Below are 16,904 nucleotides of genomic sequence, written 5' to 3'. Positions count from 1 at the left end.
CTTCCACCCTCCTCCTAGAAAAGCATCATCTAAGAGTAGCAGCTTTGAGGGTATTACATCCTGGCTAGAAAGAGGGCTAATTCCATGTTCTTTACCCTGTGTGACTCCTGTTGATGCTCAATAACTGTTAACTACCAATAATAACTATGCTGGTAATCAGAATTTCTCTTCATATAAGCTAGTTTGTCTCAACCTTGTTTTTACCCCATGTCTCCTAGTAATTGTCTAACATTTCCCCCGCTGTTCTGTCTTTTTAATTATATTCTCCTGGCATGAGCCTAACAGCATCTTAAAGCAAATGGAAGAAAGGCTTAATGCTTTCTCCACAAAAGGAACAGCAGGGTGCAGGTGCCTAGTAGTCAGAATAGTAAATTTCAAAGGAATAAGCAAGGTCTAGAGCTCCTTTTTCATAGAAGAGAATCAGGAAGAGTGAAAGTACAGGAAGAGGAAAAAGGAATTAGCTCACAGACCTATATACATGTGGACAACTAGAGGTTTGTTTTATTTAATCTTCATTGTATTTGGTTGAAGCATTATAAAAATGTGTAGCCACAAAGAAGGCATTTGTTTAGCATTAAGGGGGGGATAAAAAGACATAATTTCATGTGATTTATTGACACCCATTAAGCATTTTTAAGTACAAAATAGAGTTTATTCAGGGCATGAGGAGGGGAGTTAAGAGAATAGTAGAGGCAAAGAAGAGCAGAGAGAGAGAATAGAGAAGTAGAGGCCAGCCATGAGTAAGTGGGGAGGACGAGGGAAGGGGCAAGGGGACGGAGAAGGAGAAGGAAGGCAAGAGCAAGAGCCAGAACCAATTAAGCATTTTAATAATAGAAAACACACATAAGTACACTAAAGGAAAGACACAAAGTAGACCCATATCTACACTTAAAACAGATGCCATTGATGAAAAGACAAGTGTTCTCACAGCCCTGGCTGTGGTGAGGTTTTCTCCACAGGACCAGGGTTTCAGAATTCAGGAACATTCAAGAATGCCATGTCTGAGCTAACTGCCCCTATCATTTGGTCTTGTTTTCTCCACTCCTCTGTTAGCCACAAGTACACTGGGTTAGACTTTGCTACTATGGCAAAATACCTAGCAGGAACATTTCTTGTGGGAGAGATTTATTTTATCTCATGGTCTTCAAGGTCTCACTTCATGATCTCTTGTCCTCTTGGGTTTGGGAAGAACTTGGTGATGGCAAGATGTAGCATACAGGGTTCTTTGCATTGTAGGAGCTAAGAGCCATGGGTGCAGGTGGGGAATGCAGTGGGGCAGAGGTGGGGAGTCAGAGACAGACAAAAACAAAGAGAATATGAATGAATATAAGAATGGGCCAGAGTGAAAGACAGTCCCCTGAGTTTTCCTCATTGATTCACTTCCTCCAAGGCAGCCTAACCTCCCATTTTTTACTGTATCTCAATAAACTATTTCATATTCTGAGCTTTAGATGTCTTTCCTTCTTAGTACATTGCAAATTTTCAATGTGGTAGTGATAAATATGATCAAAATTCCCACTGTAGTTAATTCTGGGCTAAAAACTGTTCAAGAGGCCTGTTCAAGAGAAAAAGACATTATTTGTGCACTGGTACATCTGAAACAAATGTCTTCCTTTTATTTTGTTTTACCTCTTCTTTTGGGTTATTCCTTAAGGATCAACATTTATGAGTCAACATAAAGCACCAAGCATCAAGCGAAGTTTCCTGAAGACCATCCGAGCTGTGGAGAAAAAGCAGCCACAAAAGTTAGTTATACAACCTTCAAGAGCATACATCCTTGTTTTTTTGTTTGTTTGTTTGTTTGGGTGGGTGGTTAGTTGGTTAGTTGGTTGGTTTCCTGTGGTGTGTTATGCTGTGGTGGTGGTAGTGGTAGTGGTAGTGGTGGTAGTGTGTGTGTGTGTGTGTGTCCACACATACAGACCAGTAGACAACCTCAGTTGTCATACTCAGGAAGACATTCCATCTCATATTCAGGGACATTCACTGGCTGACAGCTCAGCAGTTAGGCTAGACTGGCTGGCCAGTGAGCCCCAGAGAACTTCCTACCTCCAACAATGGATTCTAAGGATTAAATTTTAATTTGCATTCAAAGAAAATATATTACCAATTTATCCATGTTCCTTGCACCTTCATACATTTTTCATTCAATATTTGTTCAGTGCTAATGTTATATACAAGGAAACTTTTAATAAAAATTGGAGTCTCTGCCCTCAAGATTAAAGTTTGGAGAAACACTAATTTGAAAATATAAAAATAATCATTAAATTACTAATCTAGAAAAAGACAATTGTGATGAGTACTATACATAAAAACAGGTTGCGGTGTAAGTTTTACAATAAAAGAAACTAACTTTCTTTACAGAATTATGACTTTTTAAGAATTAAACTGTCATTTTGTTTTGTAAACAATAATATATAAAGTTTAATTTGAACCATTATCTCTATTTTATCATATAACTTACAGTTTAGAATATTCATATTTTCTATATCTTGGTAAAAATGTTACCCACCATAAGCAGAGATCATTTTCAACATTTTGTCCTTTATATTTTCAATATCCTGAAATAGTTTCTTCTACTGAGTGAGATCTTTCTCCCAGTATCACTTCCTCTGGGCAGTTTTTTAAGGGCCATTTTTATGAGGGATACCATTCACTCAGCTCCTTCAGTTTTCCCTTAACTCTTCCATTGGTATCCTCAGCCTCAGACCAATGGTTGGCTCTAAGAATTTGTATCTGTCTCAGTCAGTTCTTGGTAGATTCTCTCCTGTATGCAACCACAATATGGCATCAGTAATAATGTCAGGGTTTGGTGTCTGCCCATGGGATGACTCCAAGTTGGGAAGACTAACAGTGTCAATTAACCTGGACCCCTGGGAGGTCCAGAGACTAAACCATCAACCAAAGAGCATACACAGACTGGTCTGAGGACCCAGGCACATATGTAGCAGAGGACAGTCGTGTCTAGTCTCAGTGGGAGAGGATGTATCTAATCCTGTAGACTTGGGGGTAGTTTCCTCTCAGAGGTGAAGTGGAGGGGAGATGGAATGAAGAACACTAGGAGGGGGGCCCAGGATGGGGGAAACACTTGGGATGTAAATAAATAAAATAATCATTACAAGACCCTTTTTATTAGCATGTGAATGTTGTACAAAATAATGTATTTTTCTATGGACCTTTCATAACTCTATATAGTGTACTTTGATCATGTTCAATGCCTAGCACTCTCTTGTATCTCCCTTTTGAATTAGTAACCTTTGTAAAAAGCATAAAACGAAAGTGGGAAGACAAACTAAGCAACTACCTTGTAGAATAATGAAAAGAAAATCCTTTCCATCAAAACATTATTATTATTATTATTATTTTTTAGTTTTTTGCTTTGGCTCCTTAACAGGTCAAGCAAGTATAGATATATACCTTAAGTATGATCCACCTGAAATGTAGTATACTAATGAAAATGAGAGTCAAACATCACATTTTTGGTTTTCCAACATTGTTCTAAGATTGGTACCAGAAATAGCAATCTGACAAAGATTACCCATAAGTAAACTCTACTATTTCTCTGGAATAATCTAGAATCCTTTTTTTTTCTTTTCTAGAATCTATTTTTTCTATGTCATCCAATGGTTTTAAGAGCTAGCATATTGCCCCAGTAACATCATCTACCTTAAATTAGGGTTATCTTCTGGTAAAACTACTCAGGCTGGCTAATATATGGATTGAATGTTAAAGTAGTAATATCTAGAAAGAAGAACATATATATTCCACACCAAGATATCATGCATATACTTTTAAGAAATAAAGTGCTTGTTATAAATTTAATAATTAATTTCATAGAATGTTTCAAAAGGAAAACACACTTTTCAATCTTCACTAAATAAATATAGAAGTTACTACTACTATGTCAATTTATAATCAATATCTAAGAGACAGGAAAAAATGGACATCTATGTGTAGGATTCTAAGTCAGCAGATGGAGATCACTGGATGGCACCCATACTAGGCTTTCAGATCTTCTGTGAACATTGAATCCAGGAGCTAGCTATCATAGCAGAACCCATGTTTTTGAACCCTGTAAAGGGAATCTGATAGGCTGTGGTTAATATGCATAAATTAGCACATTTCCCCATTAGGTATAAGTACTAAAAAACAGGAAAGCTTGCCCACACACTAATTAAAAATATTTTTAATGAAGAGCTTTCTAAAAATCTAAATGTTCTCATTCTAATTCCTCCCAGCTACACAGAGTACTCTATCTGCTCAAAAACAACAGTCCCATGCAACAGACATAAGAAATCTTTACCAAACCATCAAATCAGATTGGAAATAACATTGTGTTTTCTGCTACCTTGACCCCTGCCATGCACTGTCTTAAGGAGAATGGATTTTTATCCAATGTAACTCATATGCCAATAGCTTCAAGTACTTCATTTATAATATGGATGAGGAGCAGGAGGTTCAAAGAGATTTACTACCACACATCTAGAAAGGGGGCTCAAAGCCTTGTTTTCTCTATGAGATACAGAAGGAAGCTCCCGGTGCCCAGCTTTGCCCCCAAAGCCCCACCAACCAATATAGTTCTGACCATGTCTTATCAACCCAGGAGTACCTTCTTCTTCCACAACATAATGGACAAGAAAGGCCTCACGCTGTGGCTAATTTTCCCACCACAGTTTACACCTCATGTGTTAGCGATGTAAGAGCTAAGTCCCCTTTCTGTGTTTACTGGTTGCTCTCAGAATAGTCACAGGGCACATGAATCCTCCCCCAAAACTCCAAGAACTTCCCTCCTATATTTATATTTACCATTTTATGCCTCCAACCTAGATTTTATTTAGCCACTCTCATGGAAATCTTCCATACGGTCCATTCCATTTATATATTACCATTTATTTTCTGAGGAACAACAAAGAGAGTTCTTGATTTTATACATTTATCCAGGTATTTCTTACGGGGCTGCTGAATAGATCCAGCTCATACATGCTGCACAAACAGTCTATTACTGAGCCACACTCTGGTACTGAGAATTCTTGATTTGACCTTGATGTTTAGTTTGGGTTCCAATGATTTCTTCTCCCTTGTTTCAAGGACTTTTTAACCATCAGGCTAAGTTCAAAGGATCCCTAGCTAGAGGTAGCTGATTTCAAAATTGGGGAACATACATTTATACTGAAAACATAAATATATTTCATGTCATCGAAATGTGACATATTATTTTATTCTGAGACACTTTCACATTTATTGTTTATCATAGGCCAGCAAATGCTAAAGGAATACTATTCTTTGTGTTTTTCTCTAAAAGCATTAAAAATCATGTTTGTTCCTCTTCTCTTATGTTTTTCACTTTTCCCCTATACCTAACTTTGAACATTTATTCCTCAACTCTAGAGAATATGATTTTGAACGATCTTCTCTGCACTCCCAAATATTTCTTCACCACTACCCCTCCCTGCTCACTTTTGCCCTTCCTCCTTTATTTGCCCATGGGTTCTACTTTCTGTAATCTCAGGGCCCTGGGAATATGGACTCCCTTACTTTAGAGGCTTATAGCCTCTTTTATGACACTGAATTATTAGGTAGTCTTATGAAGTATATACATCCTATATCATAACACTATGTAAAGCTGGAATATATTGAAGTATAGGTAACAAAATATTAATATAAAGTTACCTTATAATCATATTTTACCAACATATTTAATAACATATCTAGTGATGTAATTATCAATGTTATGTTTCCAAAAACATTATTATCATAAATTATATTTTAACTTATATGAACACAAAATATGATATATAAATCCCTATGTAAATACATATGTAAAGAAGAGAATCTTAAACTTTTATTTTGATTGGTGTTCATCAAAAGCCATGAAGGAGATGTTAACCAACCGAATTCAATCTAAGCTTAAAACTCCTTGTCTTTGACAGAAGAAGCAGCTGTTCTGATTAGTTTTTGTCAACTCACCACAAAGCTAGGCATATGTAGGAAGAAGAAGTTTCAGCTGAGGAATTATCTCCATCAGAGTGTTCTGCAGGCATGTCTGTGGGGCAGGAGGAATTAGCTCATTGCAGACTGTGGCTTCTTTAGGCAGGTGGCTCTTGACTATATAAGAAAACAGAAGGAGCAAGCCATGGACAGCAATCCAGTGAGCAGCATTCTTCCATAGCCTCTGCTTCAGTTCCTGCCTCCAGTTTTCTGCCTTGAGTTCCTGCCTTGATCTCAGGGACAGACTATTACTGGAAGTGAAAGATGAAATAAATCCTTTCCTGCCTAAGTTGTTTTTTTTATTATTGTGATTTACTGCAGTAAGTTATCTTTGCTAACAGAGCAAAGGCTTTTTTTTCCCCCAAAATATAGACAATAAATGAGTGAAGTCTAAAGTGTTCAATGTGCAACTATATTTATAAAACCTCATCAACATGGCTGCCTAATCATGAGAAAAATGAGGAGAAAGAAATCTACATGCTAACAGGGATGGGGGAAGACCTGGAGGCCTCAACCCTACACAAAGGACTATGGGCAATTACAGAACACTGAGAACAAGAGAAATAATCTTCTCAAGGAAAGCACACAAAATGAGAATCTAATAGCAAATGGTCAACCCTGAAAACATAATATATAATATGAATATACTTGGTTAGCAACAATTTAAATTTGTGAACAAGATTGGTTTACTAGATGCATATCAGACATGTCATAGATGAATGATGTAAATAAGCTTGTAAATAAAAGTGTTTGGAATGGACAATGAATGTGGTAATCTATATTAGTTGAATTAAATTTGGAAATAAACCAAAAATATTAACTACCTGAATTTATAAAGTGTTTTATTGCACTAACTGGAATCTTTAAAGCAGATGATAGATGATTAAGTGAATGTTTTTGAAAGAATATTGAATAATTTGTTTCTCTCAAAAGAGTTTATCTGTCAGAAGTATGTGCAAGTAGAGAAAACAACAAAATTTTTTGAAGTCTGGTACATTGAATGTATTCAGTAGGAGACTTCTTGAACATTCTCCCCAAATACAGAGAATTTGAATACTGGTTTGTCTATATGTCAAAAAAATAAATTATAGAGTTGGAGCTTAAATTCCCACTCTTTCATTTCTTAATACTGCTATGTTAGGCAGATTCCTTTAAGCATGAGTATTTCTTATTTTTTCCCAATCCTTAAATGAGAACAATGTTAATGATAGCTACCCCCACAGAGCTATGGAGAGAGTAATTACTCCACATACACAAAAGTAATGAATGTGGTGCTGGGTATATTGAAGGCACTCAATATGTGTTGATTATATTTCAAAAAATATGAGTTTACTAGATCTACAAATTAAGATGCTATCATTTAAAATCATTGTGAAATGAAAGGTCTCCTACGGTCCCCCTTTTTTTCTCAGATAAATCATGTGTTTGTAGTTCTAGAGAGAAGGCTATAATTTGGCTCCCCATAAAATTTCCTTGATGCTTAGATAATGCAAAGGCCATAACACTTCAGTATTCAAAGTACTAGGAGGCTGAGTGTGTAAACAGAGTACTTTGAAAGAATGCTGATTGCATTGTCAACTCCCTTCTTGCTGCCTTGGTACAAAATAATTATACTCTCTTGAGCACAAGGTTTCCACACACCGAGCCAGAGTTTCTGAAACGATGTCTTCTCTGTAAAGGCAGATCTTGATATTATGAAATACAGTGTCATCGTGTTCTTCAGGAGACAAAAGCAGTCTTTAAGATAAGAAGTTAGAGCCTTCCAGTAGCCTCTGGAGTAGCCTACGAGAGCAGGCAGGCCTGAACCTGGTCTCAGCACCGAGAGTAAGCTTAACCTTGTGCTGACTTGTAGGTGAATGTGAAAAGCAGTGAGAGGTAGGGGCTTTACAGCAGTTTTCTCAGGGAAGAAATCAGGATATCTTCTGGCAGCCCAGAAAGAAAGGGTATAATTACACTTCAGACTCTTTCTAGGAAACGTGTATCTCCATCCTTCTTAAAAAGCCCATCTGCATCTTTACCTGAGGGAAAGCTTTGGCCATGCTTCATCAATGGGTAGCCGTTTTTGAGTAGATGTTCTCTTCATCCCTGCCTTTGAACAATCTGTCTTTTGAAAAATCTTTCACATCTATCAAGCTGGCAGTGGTCAACTTTCTGCTACCCCCTGCTCAGTCAAGCAAGAAACAAACACACAACTGAACATTTAAGCAAAGATGAAAAAAAAGTTATAATTTGTCTTGGTCTTTCTGGGAAATTGGCCTTCTCCTCTGCTGCTTCACTGAGTTTGCTCAAAAGCATCCAGAGTATACCCCATCACTGGTGTGACACTTCTTTCCACACACCACATCAAACTCCATCCTCTGATTTTGCCTTCATACCCCTTTGTTCACTAGAGTTGATTTTCCGAAGATTCTTCTCTTGAAGAAGTCCTCATGGCCAGTGAGGTATTATGTTCCTGTATCCATTCCCACTTGCATTTCAAGAGACCTCTCATGTTCGGTCTGTAGCCCACACACTGACATAGAAACATTTTTTCCCTTCTCCCGCAAGATTGTAAAATTGCAAGGGCTGTGTGTGGGAACTGTGAGACCATGGTGGCGCAGGATGAAAGGCAAAGGCAATCCCTATAATCCTGTCATCATTTAGAAGCACAGCACTGTAAAATTACAAAGGCTATGTAAAAGAAGTGGCAAGTTGAAGTTCATTTTGAGTCCAGGTGGGTAAAATTATGTGTAATACAGTTATATTGTCAGACAACAGAGTAATGGGACCCCCAGAGAATTGAGTATAGTCATTGAGGTGAATGAAACACTGCTATTAAAACCATACCTGTAAGTAAACTAGATTCTACTCACAGTGCATGCATGGTTTGTGCCCTGGAACAGGTCAAACTGCCCTCTTCTTGTGCATTTAATCCTTCCTTGAGGATGTATGTTTCCATATCACACCTTAGATATCAAGGTACTAATATTACAGTAATGCTAAGAAAATATTTTTTCTCACCCAATATCTATTTTTTGGCTAGGGCCAGCCATCTGTTTCTAAAATGCATCTTAGAGTTTGTTGCACAATTTTTCCTGTCCAATTAATTTAAATATTAAAACAAGAAGCCTGTGATTGGACAGAAAAAAGGGAGGTGGAGCTAAGAGTTGCAAAGACAGGGAGCAACACAGGAGAAGGGGAAGGAGGAAAATGGAGAATGAACAGGTTGATTCAGATTTTGCATGTCTTTAAAAGCCACAGGTACCTATAATGTCATACAGGGATAGAGTAATTGGGATAACTTGTCTAATCTTGTTTGGCAGCTTGTATCATTATCAATTGGCTCTGAAATTATTGTGTGGGCATCTTGTGAATTGAGAATGTATTGATAAATAAATCTGATTGATTAATTATAAGCTCCTAGAGTTTTGATTTACTGGGTTAAGGGAATTTGGAATCACTGACCACGGGGCATGGATGGCTGAGAAGGTACTAGTGGCTCTGAGGCCAGTGAACTAGAGCTGGGAAGACAGCAATTGGTCCCTGGCTGGAGCTAACCTAGAGGTGTCAAGACCATGGGCAGAGAATAGCAGGGCATAGCCCAGGAACTTGAAGTTCCTTTTTAATATTTCCCACGACAAGAGTCATTTGAGTATTTCAGACAGAATTGCTGTAGGGCTAGGGAGAGTACTGGTGTAAAGTGCTTGTCTTACAAGCATGAGGATCAGGTTTTTAAAAGTACATAAAACCAACTCAGTGTGGTGGTGCATCCTTACAATCCAGTGTAAGAGAAACAGAGACAAGCAGATCCCTGGAGCTCACTGGCCCACCAGCCAGCCTAGTGTGATGGCAATGTCAAACACTGTCTCAAACAAAAGGTCTACAGCCCCTGTAGAACAACAGAGGCTGTTCTCTGGGATCCACACACCTCTAGACACTTGTGTATGCACACCTGGAAATACATGTCACCACACACGTGCTCACGCGTGTGGGCTCACACACACACACACACACACACACACACAAGAGATAAAATTAATATGATTTTAATCACTTTAGGTTTGGGTCCACAAAGCCCTTCTGAACTCTATGCTGGAGCTAACCACAGAACCCACCATCTTTAAATATGCTTTGACACTATTGTTGTCCAGCCTAAATACCTACAGAGAACTTCATTCATTCCTTATGCTTACTATAGATTCTTGTTTAGTCTCCAATAATATGCTTGCAATAATGTCCATTCTTAACTTCTTATTTCACTTCATCTCAGATGTTGATCAAGCTTGGCAATTAACCCAGAGGCTAAGTCCAGCTTATGAATTTAGGATCATCTTATCTTTAACCTTGTTTTTTTCTAAAACAAAAACAAAAACAAAAACAAAACAAACAAACAAAACAGAAACAACAGAAAACAAATAGCTTCCCTATGCTCTTTTCATAAAATTATGCATTTTCTTCACTCAATGCACTCTAAACCCAGTATCCAACAGATGGAGTCACAGATAATCTCATTGGTTATATGTATCATATTATCATTTCTGGACACAGAAAGCTTTAACTCTTATACTGGTTGTCCACGTGGTTATAAGAGTTATCCAAGTACATATGACAAGGCTGCAAGTAGAATCAGACTTGACTCTTATTTTTCCCCAACATTTGCTATGGAAATTTAAGTAAATTTGTAAACAGATTTTATCATTAAACAAGATAAGATTAAGGCACAAAGCTTTGGCTTTGTCATTTGTCAAATAACACTGGCCTCAAGATTTTCACTCATTTGCTCAAAAATGTGGTATATCTACAATATAACAGTATTCAGCTATTAAAATAAAGACACAAAATTTTTACAGGCAAATGGATAGAACTTGAGAATATCATCCTGAGTGAGGTAACTCAGTCCTAAAGGACATGCATGGTATGTACTCACTTGTAAGTGGCCAATAGTCATTAAATAAAAGTACCTTGTTATACTCTACAGAGGCAAAGTAACTAAACATGAAGGAAGGCCCAAGCAAAGAAGCTTGACTCTCATTTAGAAGGGAGAATAAGATAGTCATAACAGGCAGATGGAGGGAGGGAATTGGGAAGGAGAGAGGATGGGGAGGAGAAAAGAGGTTTCAGGATCAGACGTGGGAAAAGACAGGGGAGATGGCTATATGGCCCTGAAAATTAACAGAAATATGCAACTGACTTAGGTAAGAAGTGGTGGGGGGGAAGCATGTCCAGGACAGGATATTGCCTGGGACAAGGGAGGTACCCAAGAATCAATGGGGTATGTCCTTAGCTGTGACTCAACACTGGGGATATAGAATCTGAAGAGACCACCTCCTGTTGCAGGAGCACCAGTGAAGGGATAGAGACACCAACTTACCAACAAAACTTTCAACCCAAAATGTATCCTGTCTACAAGGAATGCATTAGGGATGGAGCAGAGACTAAGGGCATGGCCAACCAATAACCAACCCAACTTGAGACCCATGCCATGACCAAGCACCAATCCCTGACACTGTTAATAATACTCTGCTATGCTTCCAAACAAAAGCATGGTGTACTCTGAGAGGCTCCACCCACCAGCTGACTCACACAGAGACACCCACAGCCAAACAGGGGATGGAGCTTGGGGATTGTTACCAAGGAACAGAAGGAAGGATTGTGGGTCCTGAAGGGTATAGAAACTCCACAGGAATATCAAAGAGGCACCTAAGCTGGGCTCTTGGGGCTCTCAGAGTCTGAACTACCAACCAAAGATTATACATGGGCTGGACCTAGGCCTCCCCACTTCATATGTAGCAGATATGCAGCTTTACTTTCACCAGAGTCCTGAACAACTGGAGCAGGGCTATCCCAAAAGCTGTTGCCTGTATGTGGAATATGTTCTACTAGCTGGGCTGCCTTGTGTGGCCTCAGTGGGAGAAAAAGCACCTAGCTTAACAGAGACTTAAAGTGCAGAGTGGAAGTAGATTCCCAGAGAGGCCCCAACCCACTCAGAAGAGAAGACGGGGTATGAGGGAGGGGAGGAAGGATTTTTGGAGGGGGTGATTGGGAGGGGATCAGTGAGTGTGATGTAAAGTGAATAAGTGACAAAATTAAATAAAATTAAACATACAACCAAACAAGAATTAGTGGGCTAATATATTAGTACTGTTTTATATGCTATGCAGCCAAAAGTGGATTTTAGCTAGCAATATCTTCAAGCTATAAAAATTGGAGCAAATTAACAAATGATTCATGTAGAAAGTGAAGTATTATGGCAGAGCCACCCCCAAGAGAATTTTGAGGGAACTGAACTAGGTGTTTCATCTAAAGAAATCTGCATACTGTTTGGATCACGATTAACCCTTAGTCACTGGCCATTGCTGGTAGAGTTGCTGCTGATCAAATAAATTTAAGGGTCAAGAGCATTGCTTTCTATGACATAAATAAGCATTATTTTCTAGTGTATAATTTTACAGCTATATATGTCTTCTGTTTGCATGGAAACAGAGAATTGGCCACTCAGGAAATCACTGGCTTCTCCCTGCAGGCACACCTGTTGCTGCTTCTAAACAGCTACTTTTTAAAAGCTATCTGCATAATGGGAAATTTGTGAACATTTTCTTTAGAATGTCAGCAGTTATAGATCTTTGACAAAGTGTTTCTTCCCCAAACTGAATGAGCCAGAATGCCCTGAACCAAGTTTATGTGCCTAGGAACAGGAAAAAGTACATGAACAAGGAAATGTGTTTCAGAGTACCCCAGATGATTGCATGGTATTGCCACAGAGATATGCAGGCAGATCAATGGAATAGAATTGAAGACCCAGAAATAAACCCACACATCTATGGTCACTTGATCTTTGACAAAGGAGCTAAAACCATCCAGTGGGAAAAAGAAGCATTTTCAACAAATGGTGCTCCTTCAACTGACAGTCAGCATGTAGAAAAAAGCAAATTGGCCCATTCTTATCTCCTGGTAAAAAGCTCAAGTCCAAGTGGATCGAGGACCTCCACATAAAACCAGATACCCTGAATCTAGTAGAAGAGAAAGTGGGAAGAACCTTGAACACATGAGCACAGGGGAAAATTTCCTGAACAGAACACCAATGGCTTACACTTTAAGATCAACACTGGACAAATGGAACCACATAAAATTGCAAAGCTTCTATAAGGCAAAGGACACTGTCAATAGGACAAATGGCAACCAACAGATTGAGGAAAGAACTTTACCAATCCTACATCCAATAGAGGGCTAATATCCAATATATACAAAGTTAGACTCCAGAGAAATGAATAACCCTATTGAAAAATGGGGAACAGAGCTAAACAAAGAATTCTCAACTGAGGAATATCAAATGGCCGAGAAGCATCTAAAGAAATGTTCAACATCCTTAGCCATCAGGGAAATGCAAATCAAAATGACTCTGAGATTCCACCTCACACCAGTCAGAATGGCTAAGATAAAAAACTCAGGTGACAACAGATCCTGGTGAGGATGTGGAGAAAGAGGAACCCTCCTTCATTTTTAGTGAGATTGCAAGCTGGTACAATATTCTGGAAATCAGTCTGGAGGTTCCTCAGAAAATTGGACATAGTACTACCTGAGGATCCAGCTTTACCACTCCTGAGCATATACCCAGAAGATGCTCCAACCTATAACCAGGACATATGCTCCACTATGTTCATAGAAGCCTTATTTATAATAGCCAGAAGCTGGAATGAACCAAGACATCCCTCAACAGAGGAATGAATACAGAAAATGTGGTACATTTACACAATGGAGTATTACTCAGCTATTAAAAACGACTTCATGAAATTATCAGGCAAATGGATGGTACTAGAAAATATCATTCTGAATGAGATAACCCAGTCACAAAAGAACACACATGGCATGTACTCACTGATAAGTGGACATTAGGCAAAAAGATTGTAATACCTATGATACAACTCACAGACCATATGACACTCAAGAAGAAGGAAGATCAAAGTGTGGATACTTCAGTCCTTCTTAGAAGGGACAACTAAATACTCACAGGAGGTAGAGGGAGGGAGGGACTTTAGAGGAAGAGAGGATAGGGAGGGGTAAAAAGGGAGGCAGGATCAGGTATGGAAGGAGACAAGGATGATATACAGAGGGTCGGGAAATTGATCAGAGGTGTGTAGCAATGGGGGATGGGGAACTGGGGATAGCAACCAGAAAGTCCCAGATTCCAGGAAAGCAAGAGGCTCCCAGGACCCAATAGGAATGAGACTAGCTGAAATGCCCAACAAAGGGGAGGGAGAACCTGTAGAGATCTTTACCAATCCTACATCCACTAGAGGGCTAATATCCATTATATACAAAGAACTCAAGAAGTTAGACTCCAGAGAACCAAATAACTCTATTGAAAAACGAGGAACAGAGCTAAACAAAGAAATCTCAACTGAGGAATTCTCAACCTGTAGAGACCACATCCAGAAGTTAGGCAAGGCCCCCAGTTGGGTGATGGGGCCACCCACTCATCTCCAAATTTTTAACTCAGATTTGCTCCTGTCTAAAGGAAATATGGGAACAAAGTATGGAGCAAAGACTTAAGGGAAGGCCATCCAGAAACTGCCCCACATTGAGATCCATCCCATATACAGCCACCAAACCCAGACACTATTGCAAATTCCATGAAGTGCTTGCTGACTGGAGCCTGATATAGCTGTCTCCAGAGAGGCTCTGCCAGAGCATTATAAATACAGATGCAGATGCTGGCAGCCAACCATTGGACTGAGTATGGGGACCCCAGTGGAGGAGTTAGGGAAAAGACTGAAGGAGCTGAAGGGGCTTACATGACTCTAGCTTCATATGTGACAGAGGATGACCTTATCTGGCATCAATGGAAGGAGAGGTCCTTGGTCCTGTGTAGACTCAATGCTCCAGTGAAGGGGAATGCCAGGGCAATGAAGTAAGAGTGGGTGGGTGGGTGAGCACTCTTATAGAAGCAGGGGGCAGGATAGGGGGTTTGCAGAGAGGAAAGGGTGAAAGGGGATAACATTTGAAATGTAAATAAAATAGTCAATAAAAAAGAATGTTTATTTATTGGCAATTCTGCCTCAATCTGGTATATTTAAATCTGAATGAAATAACCTTTACACCAAGTAATTGTTTTCAGTCAGTGTTACCAAGAGGATCTTGACTTTGAGCCACAGGGTAGGGATGGAAAAGAACTTTTAAAGCATGCAAGTGGCCTGAGAGTAGAGGCAGAATGAGAGACTAAGGGGTCACTGGTGGAGAAAGCAAGCTTGGGAGTGGCCCTATGGAAGGCCTTTGTGTCATATATTCCCGAGCATCATCAGGCTTGAGGAGAGCTCTTTTTCTGAGGACCAAAATGACATAAATATATTTGTGAGATTAAACACTGACTTTTCCTTTTAAAATAACTTTTAAATTGTTTTTAAAAGGAGCTTGCTGATTTGACTTTCTTACTGATTATCTTGGCTCAGCTGTCACTCATACCATTTAGAAAAATCTTAATATAGTTCCTCATTTATTCACTAAATGCTCAAAATGGAGATAACCTCACAAGTACATAGCTGTGATGTCGGCAAGACCAAGATGCACACGCTGGCATGTTGAGCTCCAGAGTCAACAGCCCGTGTTCTACTCTTGTCCCTCTTCACGAGTATGTGAATACCTGTGGTCTGGGAACACATTCTCAAGTAGTAGATTTTCTATGTCACCATCACCAGGATGTGCGCCCAAGGCTTTGTACTTCATTGCTCCAAAGTGCTATGGATGGTGTCTCACTTGTGTCTATGTGGCATGAGACACTCAGGAAGGGAGTAGAAATACTGTGGAATCTAGGAGTCCTGACTTCTTTTTGATGCCACTGGGCTATTAAGAAATGGAAGAAAGAAGAAAGGAGAAGCTAAATTTTTCTGGGTTTTTAGATAGGATAGTGGATACTATTTGGTCAAGTGACACCTGGACAGTCTTCAGAGGATGACTGATCTCAGAGGCACCATGTGGGTGCTAATTCCTTCTCATAACCCCTGTCTATGGAGGGAGGGACTCTGCAGTTGCTTCCTCCTTTGTTACTAAGTGAGAGCTGGGTACACATGCCTATCTAAGCTTTAGTTCCAGATCTCCTGAGTCAGCATTTGCATCTTAATCAGATCTCCCAGTCACTAATAAGCATGTTACAGTTCAAGAAGTCCTTCGGTGTGACTCTCTACACTAAGCTTGAGATGAAAGGCATCGTTGTGAGGCTGTCTATGATCTCATCTGTAAGAGCCTCCTAGCAAGTTCTGTTTCCCTGCCTCCCTGGAAAGCCGTCTTCCAACAGAACCCAAAGTTTCTCTACCTGGGAACTAACTGGGTTTCTGCTCTCACATCCATCCCACCCTCTTCTCTTCCATTCTGTTTTTTTTTTTTTATTTCCAATCTGAAGAGATTCTAACTTCTTTCTACTGTTTAATCCCAAACATCTCTATCATTAGATCCACTAAGCATTTCTAGGAAAACAGAGCCAGGAATGTTAACAGGTGCTCTTTAATCTCTACTTTGTCTCAACCTTGAACTGAAAGAATAAATAAATAAACACAAAGAACACTCTACTTGAATGAGAAAAAAATAAAAATAATTGTCAGTGTGGATTCAGGGTTGGAGGAAGAATATTGATTAGTTTGTTGAAACAAAGCACTCTACCATATTTTTATATAATGCAAAACCAATGTTTGAAGCACAGTCTCAATAAGTTTTTAGGTCATGCTACCATACAGTGCAGATCCATAAAATGCCATCCCTGTATTTACCTTCTATCTTGGATCTACAGACCCAACATTTTGAGGTAATTGTGTTTAAATCTTTGGTTTCCTCAGTAGAAAGATGAATGCAGTTTTTCACACTCTGAACACTGGAGAAGCAGGTCAGGCCAGCTATGAGCAATCTATGGTGGAGGCTGACCTCATCTTTATATTCCTGGATCTATAGAAGCT

This window comes from Mastomys coucha, unplaced genomic scaffold, assembly GCF_008632895.1.
Source record: "Mastomys coucha isolate ucsf_1 unplaced genomic scaffold, UCSF_Mcou_1 pScaffold16, whole genome shotgun sequence".
NCBI lineage: Eukaryota > Metazoa > Chordata > Mammalia > Rodentia > Muridae > Mastomys > Mastomys coucha.
The sequence above is the reverse complement of the archived record's forward strand: the minus strand, read 5'-3'. Positions refer to the sequence as shown.